The 27,495-nt window shown below is 39.4% G+C and overlaps 1 protein-coding gene and 1 pseudogene across 1 annotated transcript in view; one reads left to right on the top strand and one right to left on the bottom strand.

The window, feature by feature from the left end:
- Positions 1–27,495, bottom strand: part of FGD4 (FYVE, RhoGEF and PH domain containing 4) — a 277,447-nt gene that overhangs the window by 161,870 nt on the left and 88,082 nt on the right. The gene's annotated exons all lie outside the window — the stretch shown is intronic.
- On the top strand, positions 10,164–26,849 carry LOC136393909 (leucine-rich repeat-containing protein 34-like; annotated as a pseudogene).

Genomic DNA, 27,495 nt, shown 5'->3' with positions numbered 1-27,495 from the left:
CCAGTATCCATAACACACTGGGATAAAGTGGCAAATACCCACTTAAAATATACAATCAAACTTTAACTCGGTACCAATAAAAATAGTAAGGAAATTCACAAGCACTAGAGAACAGAAGTGTGCCAGTGTGCCCAGCCCACCTCCACGGCTTAGTCACTGCAACCCCGCACGGGAACGCTCAGGCACTTCAACCCACTTACTCACAGGTCGGCTTTTACATGATCTCATTTCCTTCTGAAACTTATATTGCTTATGAATAGTTGACATTTATGGGTGAAATTTCCATCCCAATAATATAATTTTAGCTTTAAAATTTTTTTTATATTTATAGATGCTGTTAAATTTGTAGGCAGACATACATCTATTATTAATGAAAAAATATGCTTTTTTAGACCTAGTATGTACCTAATCTAATTCTGCATATCATTAATATTTAAAATAGTAATAATAATGTATATAGGCCAGCAAGCACAAAAGGTAAGAATTTTTAAGTCAACTACAATTAATACCAAAAACCTACAACCAACAGTCCTAAAGACCTGTTCTTGAAGTAAGGACATGAATCCTTGACCAATACAAGGTTATCTAATTTTATACGATCATTAAAAAAAGAAAATAAAGAACTAGAGTCTGTAGCAATGACCTCTGCCTGCTCTCTGAGCAGTCACTGACAGGAATGTCCAAGATGACAGCTGAACAGCACAACTAGAAGGACGAAAGCTCCATAAGCAAAGCCTGTCCTTGCAAGCCTTCCTATAGCAAATAAAAATGGCAGACCCAGCTGACTCAGAGCCCTGGCGCTGTGGTTTAAATGACAGGAAAACTTACACAAAAGAAGTATCCAGAGTATAGACAGCACTCTTTTTGTTCTTTACTTTTTACATTTTAGGGCCCAGTTTTGGGGAAGGGGACACAATGCTGCCTTACAAAGGACATAGAAGTCCCTTGTTTGAGCTACCAACCTCTGAGCCACACAGAAAAATGTCAGTCATCCATTTGTTAGCACCAACATCTCCTTCTACTGCTTACAATATGCATCACACATTTTAAGGGGCTGTTGAGACAGAAACACAAAGGAAGCCCTTGAAATAGAAGCAGATCTTCCTATCGTTGCCCCTTCCTTTATTAGTGTGCCCGCCTGCCCGCCCGCTGTTAAAGCTCTGTCACATTGTTTCCACATGCTCCGGCCCTTGAAACTTGTGCAAAAGCATTGCAAAATAAAACGGCACAAACATCACATTTCAAAACATGAGCTAGTGATGGTAGGTCAGTCATATGGGCCAGAATAATCGTTAATGAAACCATAACCTACAAATGTCCCTGACCTGAGACATTTTATTTGAAGAACAGACATTGAACACGTGGCCATGGGCGTATTTCAAATAAGAATATTGGTATAATTCACTCTGAGAAACCATTAAAAATGACTGTCTTTTTGCCACTTTCAGAAGACACTAAACAATTTCACAGGCACAAAATACTGTAAAAGATTAAAGAACCATTCTTCCAGTTTTCCAGCATTAACATGTAATTGTACAGGCATAAGAGCTGTTTAAAGTCAATAGAGCAGAAGTATGTAATGCTGGAGATTTCTTCTAGAAGAGCTTATAGTTCTCTTTCCTTGTACCACATGGAGATAATGCCCCAAACCAAATGTAGTACAAACTGGATGCACAGTTACTTACCTTATAAAGGCTGAATTTATTCCTCTTGGTTAGAAGTCACAAATGGTAGAAGCAAAACTCCCTTCATTTGTTCTTCCAGCGAGCCAGGTCTAGCCTCCCATTCACCCAGTCCATGGCAGATCATTTCACGCAGCACACGAGCACACGCTCCCCTGCTTCCCTCAGTTCCCAGCCCAGCAAAGATAATCACATTCCGGCAGGGAGTGAACAGATGGTGGATTCCATGGTAACCAGCCCTCCTAAGGCGATTGGTAGAAGTGTGTGACTACTGCTTATTGGGTAACAATCGCTGTCTTTGTGCTCCAACCTTGCAAATCCTAAAGGAAGGAACATATATAGCCCCACTCACATGCTCAGGGCTTGCCTAGCAGGTGTTTGGCTATTTAAACAAGGCACTGCAGGCCAATTAAAAGCTTTCCAGCAAATCTATCATTGGTGGTACAAAGTCCCAGCATTTCAGAGTGTGCCCTGCTCCTTCAAGGACAGAGGTCACAGGAAGCTTAACTTGACAAACGAAAACAAAACTTGAATATTAATTCAAAAATTTATGGTATAGCACTCTAGAAATCTCAGGTGCATCAGCAAGTCATTTTCTGATTTGCAATCTATAGCAGAAGTTAAACAGGCTTCGTATTTAGACAGATTTTTCAAACAAAAACGGTTTTCAAATTTGCAAAACTATAGTATCTCAGTTCGAAAGTTTTCAAAAGCAGTTGTTTTATAAATTATGTAATAACTATTTAAACACTTGTAATATAAATTCATTTTTAGTGTGTTGATGGGGTGGGGGCAGGCTATTCAATTTTAAATTTTCATTACAGTTCTACCCAATTACAGAATTGAAATCACCTGATCAGGTACTGTCTCCCGGGTTTAACTTTTTTCAGTAGCAATACATGTTAAATGCTGATTCAGCAGCAGAAGAGTGTTCCCCCTACGGTAATGATCACACACCAGAATAAGTCCTTAAAGAACAAAATGCCTGGAAACCAAATACGTGTACCACTCCAAAACCAACCATTAGGGAGGAGTACTGCACAAATTTATAACAGATAAGCTCTACAGACTCAAAATCCATCAAAAATTGATTTTTTTTTTTTGTATTTTTCTGAAGTTGGAAATGGGGAGGCAGTCAGACAGACTCCCACATGTGCCCGACCGGGATCCACCCAGCACGCCCACCAGGGGGCCGATGCTCTGCCCATCTGGGGCGTAGCTCTGTTGCAACCAGAGCCATTCTAGCGTCTGAGGCAGAGGCCATACAGCCATCCTCAGCGCCCGGGCCAACTTTGCTCCAATGGAGCCTCAGCTGCGGGAGGGGAAGAGAGAGAGAGGAAGGAGAGGGTTAGGGGTGGAGAAGCAGATGGGCACTTCTCCTGTGTGCCCTGGCCGTGAATCGAACCCGGGACTCCTGCACGCCAGGCTGTCGCTTTACCACTGAGCCAACCAGCCAGAGCTAAAAATTGATTTTTAAAAGGGTAAGAAAAGGAATAATTAGGACAAGCCTAAAGCAAAATCAAAACAAAAATGGTAAGCGGTGATTAGACTTTTAGGTATTATTTGCCTCCTTCCTTTGTAGTCACTCCTATCTTAAATTTAGGATTTCTTTTTTTAGTATGAACAAATATAAGCCTCAAATATTGAAAAGGAAAATACAGGCCTGGCCTATTGGCTCAGTGGTAGAGTGTCGGCCTGGGGTGGATGTCCCAGGTTTGATTTTAAGTCAGGGCACACAGGAGAGACAACCATCTGCTTCTCCACCCTTCTTCCACCCCAGTCTCTCTCTCTCTTCTCCATCCGCAGCCATGGTTTGATTGGTTCAAGTGTATGAGACCCAGGTGCTGAGGATGGCTCCATGGAGCCTCCGCCTCAGATGCTAAAAATAGCTCAGTTGCAAGCATAGCCCAGATGGGCAGAGCATCAGCCCCAGACAGAGGTTGCCGGGTAGATCTCAGTCAGGGTACATGTGGAATTCTCTCTTTCTATTTCCCCTATACTCACTTGGAAAAGAAGATGAATAAGAAAAAGGAAAATACAAAACTCTTATTTGCAGGTGATATGAGTCTATTCCTAGAAAAAATAAAAATAAAAAAATCAAAGAAATCAAGAAGAATATTTATAGTACTATAAGTTGAGAATGCAAATATATAAGAGCAAAATCTATCATAATACCAATAAAAAGGAGGTGACTTGCAATGCCAACAAAAAGTATATGACACTTGGGAATAATATCAAGAGGTATCAAGAATAATATCAAGGCCCTGGCCGGTTGGCTCAGCGCTAGAGCGTCGGCCTAGCGTGCGGAGGACCCGGGTTCGATTCCCGGCCAGGGCACATAGGAGAAGCGCCCATTTGCTTCTCCACCCCTCCGCCGCGCTTTCCTCTCTGTCTCTCTCTTCCCCTCCCGCAGCCAGGGCTCCATTGGAGCAAAGATGGCCTGGGCGCTGGGCATGGCTCTGTGGCCTCTGCCTCAGGGGCTAGAGTGGCTCTGGTCGCAATATGGCGACGCCCAGGATGGGCAGAGCATCCCCCCCTGGGGGGCACAGCACCGCCCCTGGTGGGCGTGCCGGGTGGATCCCGGTTGGGCGCATGCGGGAGTCTGACTGTCTCTCCCCGTTTCCAGCTTCAGAAAAAAAATGAAAAAAAAAAAAAAAAAGAATAATATCAAGAAACAATCAAATGTGTGTGATAGAAAAGGAAAACTAGGTGGAGAGACAGAATGTGATACTTGATACAAAGACCGATGTTAAAGATGCCAAGTCTTCCCAAAGGACTTCTGGTTTTCTAATAAATCTTCTAATTAACTTGCATAATGTGGCAAAAGTAGGTTTATAGTTGTGAGTATGCAAAACAGTTTATACTTGTATTATTTATTAATTGTTATATTATTTCCATACAAACAACTGTAAACCTACTTTTGCCCTACCCTATGTATGTATATGTGTATGTGTGTATGTATTTAGAGAGAGAGCAAGAGAGAGAAACTTTTTTAAAGGTTTTATAAAGATTCTTTTTCACATTTTACTTATTCATTTTAGAGAGAGGAGACAGAGAAAGAGAGACAGAGAAAATGGAGGGAGGAGCTGGAAGCATCAACTCCCATAAGTGCCTTGACCAGGCAAGCCCAGGGTTTCAAACCAGCAACCTCATTATTTCTGGTCGATGCTTTTATCCACTGCACCACCACAGGTCAACATACTTAAAAAAATTTTACAGCCTGACCTGTGGTGGCGCAGAGGATGAAGCGTCGACCTGAAACGCTGATGTCACCAGTTCAAAACCCTGGGCTTGCCTGGTCAAGGCACATATATGAGAGCCAACTACTAAACAATTATTTAGCAACTAGGAGTTGGTGCTTCCTGCTCCCCCCCTACTCTCTCTCTCTCCCCCTCTCTCTCTCTCTTCTCTCTAAAATAAATATAATCTTTTAAAAAGCATTTTTTTAAAAATGTGACTCTAAAGTTTATTTAGATTTTATTTTAAAGATGAAAATCCCAAAGGAAATTCTGTATGAGGGAAGTAATGGCTAAAATAACTAATCAGACTTTTAAAACATGTTATACAATAAATGCCACAAATATACTGACACAGCCCAAATTTATCACTTCAGGGCAAATCTGGTTCCTATATCTAACTTTTTATTAGACATCTCTACCTAGCTCTTTAATAAATATTTTAAACATAACATATTCCAAAACTCAGCTTCTGCTTTTCTCCACAAACCTGCTTCTCCTACATCCATTGTTATTTCTGGAAATGGCAAGTCGACTCTGCTATCCATGCAGGAGCTCACCCTTGACGCTGCTCTGTCTCAGACAGCTCCCATCCACCTGACAGCTCTTCTGTGGGTTATTTCTTCCAACCTGGCCACTTCTTACCACCTCCATCACTCCCACTTGGTCTAGGCCACCCCATCTCTCACCTGGCTTCTTTAATAACTTCCTAACTAAACTCTCTGCTTCCACTTTGCCTCCAGAGGCTGTAAAAACTAAGCAGAAAATGCCATTTCTCATCTCAAAACTGACTTTCCTACTGCACTGGGAATAAAAACCTCTTGTATGATGGCCTAAAGGGCCCTTAATAACTTGCTCCCTACCCCGTTAACTCTTGTGACTCACCTCCTATGACACTTTCCTACCTTCCCTAAGCTCTCCAGAGTCTGACATTTTTTCCTCTCCTCTGCACTTTCTCAGTAACTCAGACAGGAATGTCAATTACCACAGAATAAGAGTAATCTATATGCATCTCCCTCCTCAGACTGTAAGCCCCTAAAGGCCAAGACTGTGCCACTCTGAAGTCTCTGCTCCCAATGCCAAGCAAAGGTCCTAGCACGTAGTGACAACTTATTGAATCTGCTGAGTAACAGTTTATTGAAGATGTTTTTCTTCCAGTATAAATTTAGAGGCAACCTAAGAATCTAATAATATACTGCTCACAAAAATTAGGAGATATTTTATCACTTCTTTTTTTTTTTTTTTTTGTGGCAGAGACAGAGAGAGTCAGAGAGAGGGACAGACCGGAAGAAAGAGAGATGAGAAACATCAATTTTTCATTGTGGTTCCTTAGTTGTTTATTGATTGATTTCTTATATGTGCCTTGACTGGGGGGCTACAGCAGACCAAGTAACCCCTTGTTCGAGCCAGCGACCTTGGGCTCAAGCTGGTGAGCCTTGCTCAAACCAGATGAGCCCGCGCTCAAGCCGGCAACCTTGGGGTCTCGAACCTGGGTCCTCCACATCCCAGTCCAACGCTCTAGCCACTGTGCCACTGCCTGGTCAGGCTGTATTCATTTTTAAGTATCTCCTAATTTTTGTGAACAGTGCAGATGAATAGGTATGCACATAAGGATGCAAACAACTTGGTAAAATATCATTCAATCATTAAAAATATGGTCATAAAGACTCTACGGTAAAAGGGAAATGTTGACAGTATATCAATAACAATGTGCGATTTACTGAGTCCCTGGTATGTGCTAGGCACAATAATAAGCACTTTACAACTATTTTATTGAAATTTCACAGGGACTAAGAAGTATGTATTAATATCCTCATTTTTTAGTTGTGGAAACTGAGACTCAGAAATTAAGCTCTGCCCTACAACACATTGCTAAGACTAGAACCTCATGAGACCAAAGTTTAGGTCTAAGTCACTATGCTCTACAACCTTCTAGAAGAGAGGGACAGAAGGAAACATAACTAAAGAAAAAGGAAAATATTCTTAGGAACAAACACCTAGGCTTACCCACCCCAAAGTTTTAAAAGCAGTGTGAAAGAAATATTGGTGATCTTTTTCTTTCCTGTTTTCCAAAATGTTTAATATCATAAATAATCATGTCCTAAAATATTATTTATTCCTCCTACACATATTTTCCAGTGTTCACTCCACTGTGTTCTTGGTTGGATCTACTAACTAGCAAGACACCCACACACACACACAAAAAAAAAAGCAACTAAAAAAAGTTGGCTCATAGTTTGTAGAAAACTGATTCTATGGGAACTGCTCAGAAAGAAAAACAATGGCAGATCTAAGAAAGGCAAGAAAGTGTCCTCTTCAGCTCCAAGTTCATCTCTGGGTACTCTGACATTGTCTCCACATAGTTCTTCAAGCCATACTGCCCAGAACCTCATAATAGGGCCCCCAAATATAGGCTGTAGAACATGTGAAAGAGAGCCAATAAACCCCCAAACGTTCTCAAGATAAAAAGGCATTAAAAAAGCAAGGATGCCTGATAATTTATCTTCTTTAAATACTGGGCGGGCAGCAATTTTGCCTACAATCTGCTGGAGCAGCGATTGTCAGCTAAGCAGTGACCAAATAATCTTGGTAGTAGAGTTCTGTCTCCCTCCCTACTGAATATGCCCAGTTTCATTCGCCCTCACTCAGCCCCCTCTTTCCTTGGTAAAAAACTTTACACAAGAACATGCACTAAGTCGGAGGCTCTCAAACTATTTTGAAACTATGGGGCCCTTAGCATCTCAGTAACTTTCTGATGATGCTCCAAGCCAAGAGCAATACATATGAGCTCCATTTATTAAGTAGTTCAGTATAAACACTTTAATAACTGTTTTTAGCTTAGCCACTTAGCACCATTTGAAAATATAATAAGAAAAATTAATTTCTTTATTCCATTCTTAAATCACTGCCCCTACTTATTAACGAGATGTGGGTGCTGCTGGGCCCTGCACAGCTTCGCACACCACAGGATCATATTAAACATCCATCATATTAACCATCCTCATTTCCTGTTCCACATTGATTTTCACCTAGTACTTGCTTGTTATCCACAGTAACCTGCCAACTCCCCAGCTCTGCAAACTCAAATGTCAACAAAAGAAACAGAGGGCAAACTAATATTAAAACTGTGAACTGACCAGAGCAAATAGTTTCCAAAGCATTCAAAAGATGTCTGTTTCCCCTGAAATTGTAAAATACCCTGCAGCTGGCACCCCTGTGAGTTGGCAGCAGTGCCCCAGAGGACCTACACATGTACGTATTTTGGGAATGATGTTTTTTTAAGCCCTTAGCTTTTGTGAAGCCCACTGACAGCAAGTCTCCCTAATTAGAAATCCAGAAACTAGACTAGTCCCTGCTTAGCCGGTCGCACGACACACGCTGGCCATTTACCCTCTGCAGTCCTGCCTCAGTCACAAAACGAGGGAGCTAGGTTAGGTCATCTCCAAAGACCTCTTCTGTTATAAAAGAATAAGAAGGAATGTTAGAGGAAGGAGGGTTTCCGAGGAAAGGGAGAAAGGGCGAGACCAGCACGGATAAGAGTAGGTATTTACTTTCCAGAAGGAAATGGCAAACTAAAATTTTCTGGGTACATACTTAGGTGTAGTACGACAGCTTGAGCAGGAGTTGTTACTGAAGAACCAGGTTGCTGGCAAGTGTATCTACAAAAAGATACCTGTGTAGGCTACACACTGAGAGCCACCAGCAGTGCTCTTTCCTTGTTCTTCTCTCGTGGAAACTCCCTCTTGACAAACGGCTTAAATGATGGAATGACGGGACAGTGGTAGGGCTGTATAGCCTGTGACACACTAAAGTTACCTATCCTCACTGAAGATCAAATTTATCCTGTAAGCCTAAAAAGCACGGAAGTGAACGACAGCGCTAACCAGTCACAGACACTGAAACAGAAAATACATCTGTAAAGAGGTGACATTTTCCTAGATATTTTAAATGTGTTACCATGCATTTTGTATTTTTACTTGAAGTTTTACAGGATTTTCTTGGTAATTTGACAGGTGTTTATTTGTTTTGTTTTTTAAGCAATTACCTTTAAATAAATAATTTAGAACAAAAATGTGCCTGATCTGTGGTGGTACAGTAGATAAAGCCTCGACCTGGAATGCTGAGGTCACCGGTTCAGAACCAGACCTTGGCTGGTCAAGCACAAGCCAGAAACAACTACAAATCGATGCTTCTCGCTCCTCCACCCCTCCCCACCAACCTTTCTTTCTCTATCTCTCTCCCTCATATATCTAAAATGAATAAATAAAACTCCCCCCACCCCAAAGAGACAGAGACAGGGACAGGCAGGAGGGAGAAAGACGAGAAGCATCAACTCATAGTTTCAGCACTTTAGCTATTCATTGATTGCTTTCTCACACATTCCCTGATGGGGGCAGGGGCAGGGGAGACTCCAGTCGAGCCAGTGCCACCCTCAGGCTAAAATCTTTAAAAAAATAATAATAATAGAGAGAAGAGAAAATGGCGACAGAGTAGGCGGACGTTGCAACTCCTATCTCCCAGAACCAAAGTGGATTACAACTTAGGAACAATCATCTTGAAAAACCAACTTTGGACTAAACTAAGAGGAATCTATAACCAAGCATAACCAAAGAAACCACACCAAGACTGGTAAAAAGGGCAGACGCGGAAAGGCTGCCCTGCTCACAGGAGTGAGAAGCGGCCGGGAGGGTTTCTCACGGTGGGGTGGGTTTCCCAGAGACTTATGAGTTCTTACCCCAGGACCAGAACACCAGCCTGGAGCACCAGAGACTAGAGGAGGTGTACAGACAGTATTTAGCTGAAAGAAGAGTCAGGTTACTGTTTGCGAGAGGGAGACAGAACTCTCCTTCTCAGGTTCCGTCTTAAAGAGATCACGCAGAAAATCTCGTTCACAGCCACTTACCCAGGGCTCCAGGAACAGGGAGAGCTGAGAGGACTGGAGTTACAACAGGAGAATGTAGTTTGGGGGCACAGGGAGAGACAGTGGGGGACAGCCACCCTGACCCCAGTACTGGGTCACTCCCCAAACCTAAAGTGCCCATTCTTCCTGAGAGAACCAGTGCCAGCAAAGGGAAGCAATTACCCCACCCACCAGAGGCTCTCCTGCTCCAGTCAGTGCAAGGAGAAGCTTGGAAGCAGAGGGCAAGTCAGGGACACAGGTTTTGAGTGCTGAGGTCTGGGCTATACCACCCCCCCCCCAAACTGCTGACTACTCTCTGAAGGACGGGAGGGCCCAGCTGCGGCCATGGCCCATGCAGCAGCAGGGGGCGGAGCCCAGCGATGTGAACGTGGGGGGCAGAACCCAGCAGCCCATGCAGTGATGGTGAGGGGTGGAGCCGGGAGAGGCATCCTGCAGGGCCAGTGCTCGAGGAGGAGGCGGTGGAGGCAGCGGGCAGGCAGAAAGACCACACCTTGGGAATAGAGAGGCCACACTCACTGGCCAAGAGTAGATAAAAGCCAACATAGGAGTGCAGCTGATATTTACAATGGCATCAGGGCCCAGCAGAGGCAGCCACAAATTCTGGATCACTTGTAGCTCCAAGAAGGTTGCTAAGGGCCAGTCAATAGCAGTGACCCCCCACTGGTCTGCACCAGGTTCCGGCCAGGGAGGTCCAGGGCTGGTACATCCAGTGGCCAGATACAGAAGGCATCAGCTCAGGACCTAACAACCCTAGTTAGAGTGGTATCTTAAGAAAAGGCTCACCACACTTGACCCAGCTAAGGCATAGAAAACACTGACACAAAGAGGAAAAAGAGCAGTAGCAGCAGACAAGTAGCCCACAGTAGATTACAAACAACAGCTGAAGCCAACTCAAGAAGATCTAGAAACAACACAATTGAAAGCTGGAGGCAGACAACACAAACCCTATACTCAGCTAGCTACACAAATAGCACATTCAAAGGAGCAGTCTATACAGAGACAAAATGGAAAGACAGAGAAATACAATTCAAATAAATCAACAAGAGAAATGCCTAGAAAACTGAATGAGATGGAAATAATCAAGATACCAGATGCAGAGTTTAGAATAATGATTGTTAGGATGCACAAGGATGTTAGAGCAACAATACATGGACATAATGAGCACCTAAACAAAGAGACAGCAAGCATCAAAAAGGACATTGAAACCATAAAAAGGAATCAGACAGAACTGACAAACACAATATCAAAAATGAAGACTACATTAGAAGCAATTAAAAGCAGGCTGGATGAAACAGAGGATTGAATCAGCGATTTAGAGGACAAGATAAGCAAAAGCACGGATGCAGAACAGCAAAAACAAAAAAGGATCAAAAAGTCTGAGGAAACTCTAAGAGAGGGCTCTGTGACAACATGAAGAGAAACAACATCTGCATAATAGGGGTTCCTGAAGAAGGGAAAGAACAAGATATAGAGCACATGATAGAAGAAGAAATCATAGCCAAAAATTCCCTAAATTGATGAAGAAAAAAGTCACACAAGTTCAAGAAGCACAGAGAGGTTCCATTAAAGGGGAACCCAAAGAGACCTACACCAAGACACATCATAATTAAAATACCACAGCTAAGAGATAAATAAAGAATGCTAAAAGCTGCAAGAGAAAAGCAGTCATTAACCTACAAAGGAGCCTCCATAAGGAAAACATCCGACTTTTCAACAGAAAAACTTGAGGCCAGAAGGGAATGGCAAGAAATATTCAAAGTAATGCAAAACAAGAGCCTACAACCAAGACTTCTTTATCCAGCAAGGTTATCATTTGTAGGTAGAGCACGGAGCCCATTCCTAGCATCTGTAGCTGATGCAATGCTGTGATAACACTCCAGCACCTGAAACCCCCTAGGCATACCCAGGAGGGAGCTCTCCCGCTGTAAGGAAGTAACTCAGTGCCAACCAGGCAGCTCCCTGACCTTTTCAGCCATTGGCTGTGAAGGACATGCTGTAACACCCTACATGCTGAACCTGTGTATATAAGTTAGCTTACTTCCTGAATAAATTGGATCTGCGTCACTGAACCTGGTTTCCAGAGTTGGGTCTCTGCATCTCCGTCGTCCTCACCCCTGGTGGGCCTTGTCCACAATCATTTAAAATTGAAAGAAAAATAAAAAGCTTCCCAGACAAAAAACTCAAGGAATTGATTACAACCAAACTAATGCTGCAAGAAATGTTAAGGGGCTTGTTGTAAACAGAACAAAGGGGGAAAAAATCAAGTAAAAGAGAAATGTAGATTTAAAGAATAAAATGGCAATAAACAACTACATAGCAATAATAACCTTAAATGTAAATGGATTAAATGCTCCAATCAAAAGACAGAGGGTAGCTGTGTGGATAAGAAAACAGGCCCTGTACATATGCTGTCTACAAGAGACACACCTCAAAACAAAAGATACACATAGACTGAAAGTAAAGGGATGGGAAAAAATATTTCCTACATATGGAAATGGAAAAAAGCTGGGGTAGCAACACTTATATCTGACAAAATAGCCTTTAAAACAAAGGCTATATAGTAAGGGATAAAGAAGGTCACTACATAATGATAAAGAGAGCAATCCAACAGGAAGATATAACCATTATAAATATCTATGTGCCTAATATAGGAGCACCTAAATATATAAAGCAGATTTTGATGGACAAAAAGAGCAAGATCAATAGCCTTATATAGTAGGGGATTTCAATACCCCACTAACATCAATGAATAGATCCTCAAGAAAGAAAATTAACAAAGAAACAGCAGCCTTAAAGGACACACTAGATCAGGGGTCCCTAAACATTTTACACAGGGGGCCAGTTCACTGTCCCTCAGACCGTTGCAAGGCTGGACTATAAAAAAAAAACTATGAACAAATTTCTATGCACACTGCACATATCTTATTTTAAAGTAAAAAAACAAAACGGGAACAAATACAGTATTTAAAATAAAGAACAAGTAAATTTAAATCAACAAACTGACCAGTATTTCATTGGGAACTATGGGCCTGCTTTTGGCTAATGAGATGGTCAATGTGCTCCTCTCACTGACCACCAATGAAAGAGGTGCCCCTTCTGGAAGTGCAGCTGGGGTCAGATAAATGACCTCAGGGGGCCGCATGTGGCCCACGGGCGGTAGTTTGGGGACCCCTGCACTAGATCAACAGGATTTAATGGATATCTTCAGAAACTTTCACCCCAAAGCAGCAGAATATACATTCTTTTCAAGTGCTCATGGTACATTCTCTAGGATAAAACACATGTTAGGACACAAAATGAATCTCAATAAATTTAGGAAGATTGAAATCATATCAAGCATCTTCTCTGATCACAATGGCATGATACTAAAAATCAACTGCAATAGAAAAATTGAAAAATATTCAAACACTTGGAAACTAAATAGCATGTTATTAAATAATGAATGGGTTAACAATGAGATCAAGAAAGAAATCATAAATTTCCTTGAAACAAATGAAAATGAACATACAACAATTCAAAATGTATGGGACACAGCAAAAGCAGTCCTGAGAGGAAGGTTCATAGCATTACAGGAATATCTTAAGAAGCAAGAAAAAGCTCAAATAAACAACTTAACCCTGCATCTAAAAGAACTAGAAAAAGAACAGCAAGTAAAGCCCAGAGGAAGTAGAAGGAAGGAAATAATAAAAATCAGAGCAGAAATAAATGACATAGAGGCTAAAAAAAAAAAAAAATACAGAAGATCAATGAAACCAAAGGATGATTCTTTGAAAAGGTAAACAAGATTGATGATACTTTAACCTGACTCACCAAGAAAAAGAGAGGAGTCAAATAAATATAATAAAAATTAGAAATGAGAGTGGAGAAATAACAACTGATCCAGAAGAAATACAAAAGATTGTAAAAAAAAAAAAATACTATGAAGAACTATATGCCAAAAAATTAAACAACCTAGGTGAAATGGACAAATTCCTTGAAACATATAATCTTTCAAAAATCAATCTGGACGAATCAGAAAACCTAAACAAACCAATTACAACAAATGAGATAGAAACAGTTATCAAAAACCTCCCAACAAACAAAAGCCTGGGCCAGATGGCTTCACAGGCAAATTCTACCAAATATTCAAAGAAGAACTAACTCCTATCCTTCTCAAGCTATTTCAAAAAATTCAAGGGGAGGGAACACTTCCATGCTTCTCTTATGAGGCGAGCATAATTCTCATTCCAAAACAGGTAAAGACAATACAAAGAAAGAAAACTATAGGCCAATATTTCTGATGAATTTAGATGCTAAAATTCTCAACAAAATATTAGCAAACCAGATCCAGCAATACATGAAAAAAGTCATACATCATGAACAAGTAGGATTTATTCTGGAGAGGCAAGGCTATTACAATATTCACAAATCATTCAATTTGATTCATCATATAAACAAAAGGAAGGAGAGAAAGCAGTTGATAAAATCCAGCACCCATTTATGATCAAAACTCTCAGCAAAGTGGGAATACAGGGAACATACCTCAACATGATAAAGGCCATCTATGACAAACCCACAGCCAACCTCATACTCAATGGGCAAAAATTAAAAGCAATTCCCTTAAGACCAGGAATAAGGCAGGGGTGTCCCCTTTCACCACTCTATTCAACATAGTTCTGGAAGTCCTAGCCAAAGCAATCAGACAAGAAGAAGAAATGAAAGGCATCCGAATGGAAAAAGAAGTGAAGCTATCATTATTTGCTGATGATATAATACTGTATATAGAAAATGCTAAAGTCTCAGTCAAAAAACTACTGAACCTGATAAATGAATTCAGCAAGGTGGCAGGATATAAAATTAATATTCAGAAACCAGAGGCATTTTTATACACCAACAATGAACTGTCTGAAAGAGAAATTAAGAAAACAATCTCCTTCATTGTTGCAATAAAAAATAAAGTACCTAGGAGTAAATTTAACCAAGGAGGTAAAGACTTGTACTTGGAAAATTATAAAACACTGATAAAAGAAATCAAGAAAGATACAAACAAGTGGAAGCATATACTGTGTTCATGGATAGGAAGAATAAACATCATTAAAATGTCTGTATTACCCAAAGCAATTTATAAATTTAATGCAATACCAATTAAAATACCAATGACATACTTCAAAGATATAGAACACATATTCTAAAAATTTATATGAAACCAAAAAAGAACATGAATAGCCTCAGCAATCTTGAAAAAGAAGAATAAAGTGGGAGGCATCACACTTCCTGATAACAAGTTATACTACAAGACCACTGTACTCAAAACAGCTTGGTACTGGCATAAGATCAGGTATATAGAGCAATGGAACAGAACAGAGAACCCAGAAATAAACCCACACCTTTATGGACAACTGATATTTGACAAAAGACATAGAGCATACAGTGGAGTAAAGATAGTCTCTTTAACAAATGGTGTTGGGAAAACTGGACAGCTACTTGCAAAATAATTAAACTAGACCACCAACTTATACCATACACAAAAATAAACTCAAAATAGATAAAAGACTTAAATGTAAGTCGTGAAACGATAATCACCTTGGAAGAAAACATAGGCAGTAAGCTCTCTGACATCTCTCGCAGCAATATATTTGCTGATTTATCTCCATAGGCAAGTGAAATACAGGACAGGATGAACAAATGGGACTCTATCAAACTAAAAAGCTTTTTCACAGCTAAAGACAACATGAACAAAATAAAAAGACAAACCATACAATGGGAGAACATATTCAACAATACGTCCGATAAGGGGTTAATAACCAAAATTTATAAAGAACTTATAAAACTCAACACCAGGAAGATATACAATCCAATCCAAAAATGGGCAAAAGAAATGAATAGACACTTCTCCAAAGAGGACATAAGATGGCCAACAGGCAGATAAAAAAATGTTTAACATCACTAATTATTATAGAGAAATGCAAATTAAAACCACAATGAGAGGCATACTTCAAAGATATAGAACACATATTCCAAAATTTTATACAGAACCAAAAAAGAACACAAACAGCCTCAGCAATCCTAAAAAAGAATAAAGTGGGGGATATCACACTTCCTGATATCAAGTTATACTATAAAGCCATTGTACTCAAAACAGCTTGGTACTGGCATAAGAACAGGCATACGGATCAATGGAACAAAAAGAGAACCCAGAAATAAACCCACACCTTTATGGACAACTGATATTTGACAAAGGAGGTAAGAGCATACAGTGGAGTAAATACAGTCTCTTTAACAAATGGTGTTGGGAAAATTGGACAGCTACCTGAAAAAAAATGAAACTGGATCACCAACTTACACCATTCACAAAAATAAACTCAAAATAGATAAAAGACTTAAATGTAAGTCGTGAAACCATAAACATCTTTGAAGAAAACATAGGCAGTAAACTCTCCGATATCTCTCGCAGCAATATTCTTGCTGATTTATCTCCACGGGCAAGTGAAATAAAGGACAGGATGAACAAATGTCACTATATCAAACTAAAAAGCTTTTGCACAGCCGAAGACCATTAACAAAATAAAAAGACAACCCACACAATGAGAGAATATATTCGCCAATACGTCTGATAAGGTGTTAATAATCAAAATTTATAAAGAACTTGTAAAACTCAACACCAAGAAGGTAAACAATCCAATAAAAAAAATGGGTTAAAGAACTGAATAGACACTTCTCCAAAGAGGACATACAGATGGCCAATAGGCATATGAAAAAATGTTCAACATCACTAATCATTAAAGAAATACAAATTAAAACCAGAATGAGATACCACCTCAAATCTGTCAGAATGGTGCTCATTAACAAAACAACACAGAATAAGTGCTGGCGAGGATGTGGAGAAAAGGGAACCCTTCTGCACTGCTGGTGGGGAATGCAGACTGGTGCAGCCACTGTGGAAAACAGTATGGAGATTCCTCAAAATATTAAAAATGGAACTGCCTTTTGATGCAGCTATCCCACTTTTAGGAATATATCCTAAGAATACCAAATCACTGATTCAAAAGAAGAAATGCACCCCCATGTTTATTGCAGCATTGTTTACAATAGCCAAGATCTGGAAACACCCCAAGTGTCCGTCAATGGATGAGTGGATCAAAAAGCAGTGGTACATATACACAATGGAATACTACACGGCTGTGAAAAGGAAGGAAACCTTACCTTTTGCAAAAACATGATGGACCTGCAAACTATTATGCTAAGTGAAATAAGCCAGGCAGAAAAAGAAAAATATCATATGACCTCTCTTAGTCGAGGAATCCAATGAACAATATGAACTGAGGAGTAGAATAGAGGCAGAGGAGGGATCAAAGGGACCAGAGGGAAAGCAAACAGGGAAAGGGGATGAGAGGATGGGATCAGAGAAGGGAAAGAGATTGGTGAAATTATATATACCTAACACAGCGTTATAGAAAGCAGGAAAGCTAATCCTGGAGGGAAGGGGGGAGGACGTTGGGGTTAGGGGGGCAAAGGGGGTGTTGAGGGAACATGGGGGTGGGGGGATATATTTAGTGGGACACTTGAATCTATGAAAAAACACAATATATTAAAACAATAAAATTTTAAAAATAATAAAATAAAATAGTAGCCTGTCCAGGCAGTAGCACAATGGATAGAGCATTGGACTGGGACATGGAGACCCAGGTTCGAAACTCCAAGGTTGCCCGGCTAGAGCGTGGGCTCACCAGCTTGAGTGTGGGGTATCTGGCTTGAGTGTGGGATCATAGACATGACCACATGGTCACTGGCTTGAGCCCTAAGGTCACTGGCTTGAGCCCAAGGTTACTAGCTTAAGCAAGGGGTCACTGGCACATATGAGAAAGCATCCAATGAACAACTAAGAAGCTGAAACAATTGATGCTTCTCATCTCTCTTCCTTCCTATCTGTTTGTCCCTATCCCTCTCTCTGACTCTCTCTTTTTCTCTGTCAAAAAAACAAAATGTATTTGCAGGGTACAGAGTACCTTCTAAGCAAAAAACATAAAACAAAACAAAACATACATTGATGTGTTTGTTGTTATTTAATAGCACTCAACATTGATTAACATTATATTAAATGTTCCTTTTTCACACATTTTATTTTCTGGCCCTAGAAAGTAAATTCCATGAGGATAGCGGCTTTCTTTTGGTTGTCAAGGAACCTCCAATGTCAGGCACAAAGCAGGTGCTCATTACATCTTTGTCAACGCATAAAGAGTAAAAACTAGCAGGGAATGAATGAAGACGAGGCTTAGAAGCAAGGGAAGTGACCACGGAACCGGGTCACGGACACATACAAGTGAGTGGAAGCAGGTGACAAGTTCTGCAATAAGTCAAACAGCAAGTGTGCTCTCTAGTCTCCAGGAACCAGTTGGCAGGAAGTGACATCTCAGGACTAATGAATGTTACTTATCAACGGTACCACTGCTTCTCCAGGACAAGAGAATGGAGCTCAATGGGAAGATGCTTGGCAGTTCAGGAGGCCATGAGGCACCCTACAATGGTCACAACATGCTAGATGCTTTATGGGGGAAAACTGAAAAAGAGAGGTACACCTTAGCAAGACTGTGACTTAAGTGAAAAAAAAAATTGTATCTTCTCTTTGCACTTCTGTCTTTCCTTGCTCTCCAAAGTGACTGGACAGTGACTGCCTGGTGACATTGACACTAGATCACCACCTTCCCTGTCTATGACCCAGACTTTACTCTCATGACCTACACCTGGTAGTTAACTAAATCCCAACACTATTCCAATCAGCTCACATGGAGTTTTCCTCTTGAAAACAGAAGTAGAAGAGTCAGCAGACTTGGGAGTCTGGTCCAACTGGTTCACCCATAAGCACCTGACTACATTCTCTTCCTGTGTCTCCACCTCCATAGGCTGTCGCTGGAGAGCTGGGCTGCCCGGCTGAGGGCAGCACCAGCCTCTCACCTTTGCTAAACTGGAAGAAATGCTGGCTCCCATGCTTGCTTAAAAACAAACAAAAAAACTTTATAAACCAGTAATACATGTTGACTGCAAAAGCACTTTTAAAAGCATAAGCAAAAAGATAATTAATTCAGCTTACTCCTGTTGCCAAAAGATAACCCCTATGAACAATCCTGGGGTACTTGTTCCAGATGTTTTTCTGCACATATGGTATGATATCCTAGAAACATAACTATATCACAAAATACTTCATTTTTACAAAAACACCCTGCTTTATCATCTTTTACTAAAAACTATTGCAATTTCAGATATACATTCTATTGAACATATTTGTAAGTATATTTAAAATCTGAAAAATAAATAAGATATGCAACTGATTTTAACTGCTAGGCTTACTTCAAGAAAATCTCTATTTGCCCTGGCCAGTTTGCTCAGTGGTAGAGCGTCGGCCTGGCATGCGGAAGTCCCGGGTTCAATTCCCGGCCGGGGCACACAGGGGAAGCACCCATCTGCTTCTCCACCCCTCCCCCTCTCCTTCCTCTCTGTTTCTCTCTTCCCCTCCTGCAGCCAAGGCTCCATTGGAGCAAAGATGGCCCGGGCGCTGGGGATGGCTCCATGGCCTCTGCCTCAGGTGCTAGAGTGGCTCTGGTCGCAACAGAGCGACACCCCGGATGCGCAGAGCATTGCCCCCTGAAGGGCGTGCCAGGTGGATCCCGGTCGGGCACATGCAGGAGTCTGTCTGACTGCCTCCCCGTTTCCAGCTTTGGAAAAATCCAAAAAAAAAAAAAAAAAAGAAAAAAAAAAAAAGAAAATCTCTATTCTAGTTAACTCTTCCAACTATTTCTATTAAACAATAAAAATAACTAAATGACTAAAAAAGTAACATCTTTACAAATGTATAAATTACAGAAATAAAGTAAAATTAAAATGACCTACAAAATTACCATGTAAAAATTACCGGATTTTGATGCATTTCCTTTAAAGCTTTTGCATAATACAAATAGGGGTTGGGATTTTCTCAACATTGAGCTCTGAAAAAATTTTATGAAATCATTTTAAAAGAAGAGGTTGCTTCATTTTTTCTCAATCATGTCAGGGAATTTTGGATAAAAGCAGACTTTGATATCTAATTAAGCTACTTAACTTATTTTATAGGACTTGGCACTGATCAGGGACATAATTTCTGTAGTGACCCAATAAATATCAGTACATTTATTTCACGTTTCTTTAAATAAACAAAACTCTCTGTCCAGAAAGACTTTCAATTTGATTCAAAGGAGAATTTGTTTTCAGTTGATATACAGTTTTCTGCTGCAGGTTGAACTACACATTGTTCAGAGTCACTGTCTAATTTTCTAATAGCCTCCTAAACACTGTTCACTTTAGAGGGTTTTAAACTGTTAGCTGAATGCTGGATGAACCTCATTAATTTTAAGAAATAATTGGGATGCTATAATTTGGTTCTTTCTTTTAAAATGGACAACATAGTATTCAACAGAACTGTAATCCCTGGAAACACACACATTGCCCTTCCCTCCAAAAAAGAAATACCATTGCTAAAAAGAACTGATGTCACTTTTGGTTTAACTCATATAAGACACCAGCACTTATGATTTCAGGTGAAAGTAGCATGCCTGGGAACAATATAGCCCACACTTACACCCAACATGACTTAGATGCTCACCAAGAAACCCCTGAGGTATTGCTAATCATATATCATTTTACATACACAAGAAATTAAAGCTTTCTCATTTCAATAGGCTCTATATATTTTCTGAAATGAATCAGAGAAAAGATCAAAGATTCCTTAACCAAAGAAAGAAGGTAAAAAACTGTTTAATTTCTCAAGGGAAGAGAAAATTCTCTACTTTTGTAGTTTCATGTCATTCAATCAATTAATTCTATTTAACATTTACCAATGCCTGACCAGGTGGTGGCACAATGAATAGAGCATCAGACTGGGACACAGAGGACCCAGGTTTGAAACCCCAAGGTCGCTGATTTGAGTGTGGGATCATAGACATGACCCCATGGTTGCTGGCTTGAGCCCAAAGGTCGCTCGTTTGAAGCCCAAAGTCACTGGCGTGAGCCCAAGAGCACTGGCTTATCAAGGGGTCACTCATTCTGCTTTATCCCCCACCCTCCATCAAGGCACATATGAGAAAGCAATCAATGAACTAAGGAGTTGCAACAAACAGCTGCAATGGAGAATTGATGCTTCTCATCTCTCCCTTCCTGTCTGTCCCTATCTGTCCCTCTCTCTGTCTCTCTGTCTCTGTCACACACACACACACAAAAATGTTATGTCACATGCAGATCATATAGAGTCTTGAAAGTTATTTCTGGTGTTCATGGACCACACAGCCTACAGCACTGTGGTTCCTAGGCCAGCAGCATCTTGGCATTCTTTCTTAAAAGACAGAGAGGATTTTTTGGTTAGATTTTAATTTTTTAATTTTTTTTATTTTATTTATTCATTTTTTAGAGAGGAGAGAGAGAGACAAAGAGGGAGAGAGAGGAGAGAGAGACAGAGAGAAGGGGGGAGGAGCTAGAAGCATCAACTTCCATATGTGCCTTGACCAGGCAAGCCCAGGGTTTTGAACCGGCGACCTCAGCATTTCCAGGTCGATGCTTTATCCACTGCGCCACCACAGGTCAGGCTTTTGGTTAGATTTTAAAATGCAAATTCAATTGTTTTTAGTGGGGTGATTTAAATTTCTATTTCCTCAGGGTTTTTGTGTTATTCAGTTTGTCTTTCAAAGAAATATCTATGTCAACTAAGTTGTAAAAGTTATTCATAATACTTACTATCTTTTTAATGTAAGAATCCTGAGGTTGGAATTGTCTTTTCTCATTCCTGATCAATCTTTATAGAGATGTATTAATTTTACTAAACATTTTTAGAAAACAATTTTTTGCTCCCTTTATTGTCTGTTTTCCATCGTATATTTTCCACTTTATATTGATTATTTCTTTCCTCCTACTTATCTTTGCTTTAAACTGGCTCTTTTTCTAAATTCTTCAGGAAGAAGCCCAGATCACTGATATTAAAACTTTTCTTTCAAATACAAGCTTATAAGGTTTATATGCCTGCAAACAGTTGCTGTATACATTTTTCCTGTTTTACAGGGGTTTTTTTGTTGTTGTTTTTATGGCAGGAGGTTATTTCAATATACATTATTCCATTGCAGCCAGAACTAAAAACCTTTCACGGAATCCTTTCTTAGTGTATACTTAAAAATCAAATTAGTCATTGAGCAGAACCAATGAAACAGAGCAAACAAGGGGGGGGGAGTTCCCCCCACTGTGGTAAACTATATATAGGTTTATTAACTATATATAGAAAACATCAGATGGTGCAGCTAAAGAACTCTGTTTTGAATGGACAATTTCTCTTGTTTTCAATCCAGTGAGAGTGACTGCAATTCAAACTTCCATAATTTTCATTGGAAAGAAATCTATGGGAAAAGTGAAGCTAGGAAGACCTCAAAACCACACAAACTTTTCTCATCCAGCAATGTGAAACCATTTTCTATACCTTCTCCTACATGGTGGACACACCAACCTTCCCTTTATGAAAACCTTTCCATGACTCGTAAGTCCTCTCCTCTTTCCCACAATGTACACAGAGCACTGTATTAGATGCAATGAAATGAGATAAGAAACATGGTCCTTGTCTTCTCAATGAATGATGTGAAATCAACTTAAAATCCACATGAGACAAAACATTAATCTTGATCAGTACCTCATATCTTACATGAAAACCAATTTTAGATGGATCATAGACCTAAATGTAAGAGGTAGAATAAAAAAAGCTTCTAGAAATACTGTGGCAAAGCATCTTTATGACCTACAGATAGGCAAAGGTTTTTTAAAAAATGAACACAGAGACCTAACTTTAAAGGAAAAAACTAAAACTGGACATCAGTATTCAAAGGACATCACTAAATATAAAAAAGAAAGATATACAGGAAAAAAACAATACTTGTAATTCAAAATTTGGACAAAGAACTAGTACTCAGAACATATAAAGAACTTTAAAAAAAAGAAAAACAATCCAATTTTTGTATAATGGCAAAAGTCTTGATAAAGAAGATCTCTCATAAGCATATAAAAATCATAAATCATCAGACATGTGCACATTGAAATCACAAAATGATACCACTAAATATCTGCCACATGGGTAAAAGTTTTAAAAACCAACAGAATATATTAGTAAGGAAATGGAACAAGTAGAACACTCACACACCAGAACCAGTATGGGAAACTTTTAGGCAACATCTCCTAAAACAGAACATATTTACTCCGTGATCAAACAATTCCACCAAAAGACATGTACAATAATGTTCACAGCACCCTTCATCATACTAGTCAATGTCCATCAATAGCAAAATGGAAATAAAATACCATTTGCACAAAAGAAAAATATTACTGCTACCATGTGTAATGGATAGTCCACAAGCTTGAGAACAGATAATCTTAGCCTTGAATTCATGGTCTACTATTCACCAGGTACTACTAAATATGTAGATATGAGTATTTAATCTCATTGCATCTGCTTTCTCCATCTAAAAAATAGGGTCATATCACCTCTCTTACAATATTATTCTAAGGACTAGATATAATGTGCATATAACGCAAAGCACTGTGACTTATAACAGGTACTCAACAACAGTAAGGCCAGGATTTAGGAAAGAGAACTTAAATAACTCAGGGTCAATTATCAAACCCTTTTATACATGCAGTTTCCTACTGTAAAATAAAGATAATCTGCCAAATAAATTTGTAGTATTTCTGAGTTGCCAATTCAGTCATCAGTGAAACTGTACAAGAACTGGGTCATGGCCTTTCATTCTTCATTTACGTTATGAAACCCATATGCAATTGCAGCTGTCAGCTCTCATGCCAGAAGATCAGATGAATTGGAAAGATTAAACAACTGGGCAGGAGGAATGCCAAAATGTGCGTAACTGCTGGAAGGGAGTCCAATTGGTTCAGTTACAAAGTCAACCCTTAGAACACTATGTGTACTCTATACACACTCTGAAGAGCAGCATATGCAGCTTAGGATGTCTGAAATACAAAAGGGACAAAAATCACTCTAGTACTACTGCAGGTTTCAGCCTAATTCTGCATCTCCTTTAGTCTAACATAGAGATCTATTCACACTGGTCATTGGGGAATAAAACATACAGGTCCTGTAATGAAACCCACTTTCACTTCCTTTTAATACAAATACAGGGGCTCCTCAGCTTACGACAGTCTTGACATATGAAGTGTTGAGTTCACAATGCTTACTCCCATAAAAACTAAAAAAAAATTGAGACAGGAGTGTTTTGGTTTATGCCGTTAGCATCATACTCACCGGCTATGTGGGCAAATTATAATAGTTTGGTTACACACAGCGGAATAATACGCAGTATAGTGTACAGTACAGTATATTCATGTCCTTTTCCTTTTTCTGTGGCTTAGTTCTGTTTTTATGTTCTAGATTATGATTTTACAACTGTGTTAGGATAGGTAAGTGACTTAGGCTAGGTCGTGTTTCAACTTACACCAAAATTTGGATTATGTCACTGTTGTAGGAATGGAACTGTCATAACCTGAGGACCCCCATATATGTATATAATGTAGTAACCAGAGCCTAAATTTCAAAGTTATAAGAAAAACTAGGAGAAATGATTATTTCTAAGTATAACACATTTTCAATAAAATTTTAGTCACTTACAAAGAAAAATCAGGCTATTAACTTAGTATTACCATCTAAACTAGCAAGAAGACAGGCAGGAAAAAGAAAAAATAAATCCCCTGATATCTTAAAATCAAATTTTATGACCCAAAATAATTACTGGAAATTAAGGCTCCAAACTTCCATATTTGATTATCCTAGCTATTTCTCTGTTAGAATTTATCTTCATGCCTTAAAATAGAAGATGTAACTCAAAGTACTCTAAACTCAGTTCCATTCATTCCACAAGAAAGGTCAGTACTCCATCCTGGTGCAAGTCTGTATGTAACACAGGCGCTCCATACAATGGGAATGAGGAACAACAAGCTTTTTCTTTCTTCTGTGACTGAATTATTGGGAGAATCTCAGGCCATTTATAACCTAGTGAAACAGAGGAAAACTTTAGCTGAAGCTTTGTAAATTTTTTTCAGGTACTAATATTTTCATATTCCATATTGGACTTAATGTTGTATGCATGCATCTAGTTTTTCATTCACATGAGGCTTTTGGCATAGAAAAACCTGCTTGGTTAAGGAAGTCAGTCCTCTTGCAATTTTCCTCAAAGATGCCTATTTACAAAAGTTTATCTATAGATCCTACATATTTGTCTCTATAAAAAAAGCAATGTAATTCACATTTTAAAAAGCTAGTACATAAGCTGTCTGCTGCATAAAAGTTAAAAAAAAAGATGACATCCATAAATTGAAATATGGAACTCAACAGGGTTGTTTAAAGTCCTAATTCAATGTTTGTCTTTAACTTTGAAGGTCAGGACTTTAACCTCTTAAATCAAGAATAAACTACAATGGGACTTTTTGCACCTAAGGCACCTTGCAAAATAGAGTAGCTCAGTTGATTAGAGTGTCCTCCCAATACGCAAAGTTGCAGGTTCAATTTCCTGTCAGGGCACACACAAGAATCAACCAATGAATGCATAAAATAAGTTGAACAACAAATCAATGTTTCTCTGTCTCCCTCCCTCTTTCTTACTTCCTCTCTCTCTAAAATCAATAAAAACCATTTTTTAAATGGTGATGCCTCATGACAAGCTGCCCATAGGGTCAGAGGAGCATGTGGTGCAGCCCAGAAGGGGCCACCAAAGCCAGGTCCCTGTCCCAACTCTGGCCCTCACTCCAGGCCCTACTCCTACTGCAGCTTGGATCCAGGCCATCAGCAGTGAAGCTCCAGAACCTACTAGCAGTCTCCAGGAACATTATAATAATATATAAATGGAAAAGTCCCAGAAAATTAATCCTTTATATTGCATATACTCCAAGGAGTGAAGAGATTGAAAAGGGATTGGAAGGAAGCACATTAAACATGGCTGGTAACGATCACTCAATGACAGTGGAAGGACCCCGTATATTAATGATTTGGGTGTTAGATATCACCTCATAAGTGATGCTGGTGCATACTATGCTGCAAAACTGCTTTAGAAACAATACAATCTCATTTACTTAAACCTTATGTTTAATGATATTGGCTCAGTGGTAGAGCATCGGCCTGGCGTGTGGAAGTCCCATGTTTGATTCCGGGTCAGGGCACACAGGAGAAGCACCCGTCTGCTTCTCCACCCTTCTCCCTCTCCTTTCTCTCTATCTCTCTCTTCCTCTCTGGCAGCCAAGGCTCTATTAGAGCAAAGTTGGCCAGGGTGCTGAAGATGGCTCCATGGCCTCCACCTCAGGCATTAGAATGGCTCTGGTTGCAACAATGGCCCCAGATGGGCAGAGTATTGCCCCCTAGTGGGCTTTCCAGGTGGATCCCGGTTGGGCACATGCAGTAGTCTGTCTCTCTGCCTCCCTGCTTCTCACTTCAGAAAAATAAAAAATTTTAAAAAAAGAAAAAAAGAAACTGTGGTCTAAAACTGTTAGGTGATATACAGTATTTGAACAAAAGTCTTCACTACCTTGATGTCAGCTGCAATAAATAAATTGTGACAGAATGATGTTACTGGCTGCTGTACTGAAGAGTAATACTACTCTGGAAGTAACAGAGCTTTCTTTTAACAGAATAGAAAATACAGGAGCAAGAATCTTAGTGAAACTCTTGCTTCACACAACAAGAGTCTTAAAGGGTCATCAGTAGTCAGCAACAACCTAGAGAGAGAAGGATTTTCACTTTCTCAATCAACGAAAACAAATTCCACGCTCTCTAATATCTGCATTTAGGAAAACAAATTTGATGAGGCTACATGTGCAGCATATTCAGACTTCATCCAAATGGGCCATCTAAAGCCAGACCATACAGATGTGGAGCTATCTGTGGTAGACGAACATATATATCTTGCATAAGTCTCCAATGGCCTTTTAAAAAAAAACAGTAAGTCAACAGCTATGATAAAAGCTCTACAATAATTTTCACACATTTGTCTTATGTTCACTGATATGAATATTTTATTGCCTATTAAATTCCTTTAATAAATTAGAACAAGTTACTTTTGTCAAATGCATAAAAGATATGACTACATTAAACTTTGTACTGCTGTCCATTAAAAAAAAAGTGGTAGTGTTCTTTTTTAACTCAAAACCAGTGTATAGAGATGCGTTGTGGAATTGGGCTTCTGAAACCTGTATAATTATGTTAACTAGTGTCATCCTAATAAATTCAATTAAAAAAAAGAGAAAAATTTAAAATATCTAATAGAGGCCAAGTTAACAAAAATAAAGTATTACTTTGTAACAATATCATACATCTATTAAATTCTTAGTAACATGAAATAATGTTATGTGGGGAAGGAAAGCATGATTTAAAAGAAAATCTATGTACAATATAACCACAACTTTGCAGAACAACAAATATAAAGAGAAGAAAAACACATCAAAATGTTGCCAGTAGCCATATCTGGATGTTTAATTTCTTTCTCCTTACTATTCAACAAAAATTTGTTTAAACATGTTTTTCTGAACAAAGACATTCACCTAAAATGGTTTTTCATTTAAGTATACAAAACCAGAAGAACATTAAAGACACAAGACTAGATAAAAGGATCTAGTCAAGTCA

This window comes from Saccopteryx leptura, chromosome 2, assembly GCF_036850995.1.
Source record: "Saccopteryx leptura isolate mSacLep1 chromosome 2, mSacLep1_pri_phased_curated, whole genome shotgun sequence".
In the NCBI taxonomy this organism is placed as follows: Eukaryota; Metazoa; Chordata; class Mammalia; order Chiroptera; family Emballonuridae; genus Saccopteryx; species Saccopteryx leptura.
This window is presented reverse-complemented; position numbering and strand designations above follow the sequence as displayed.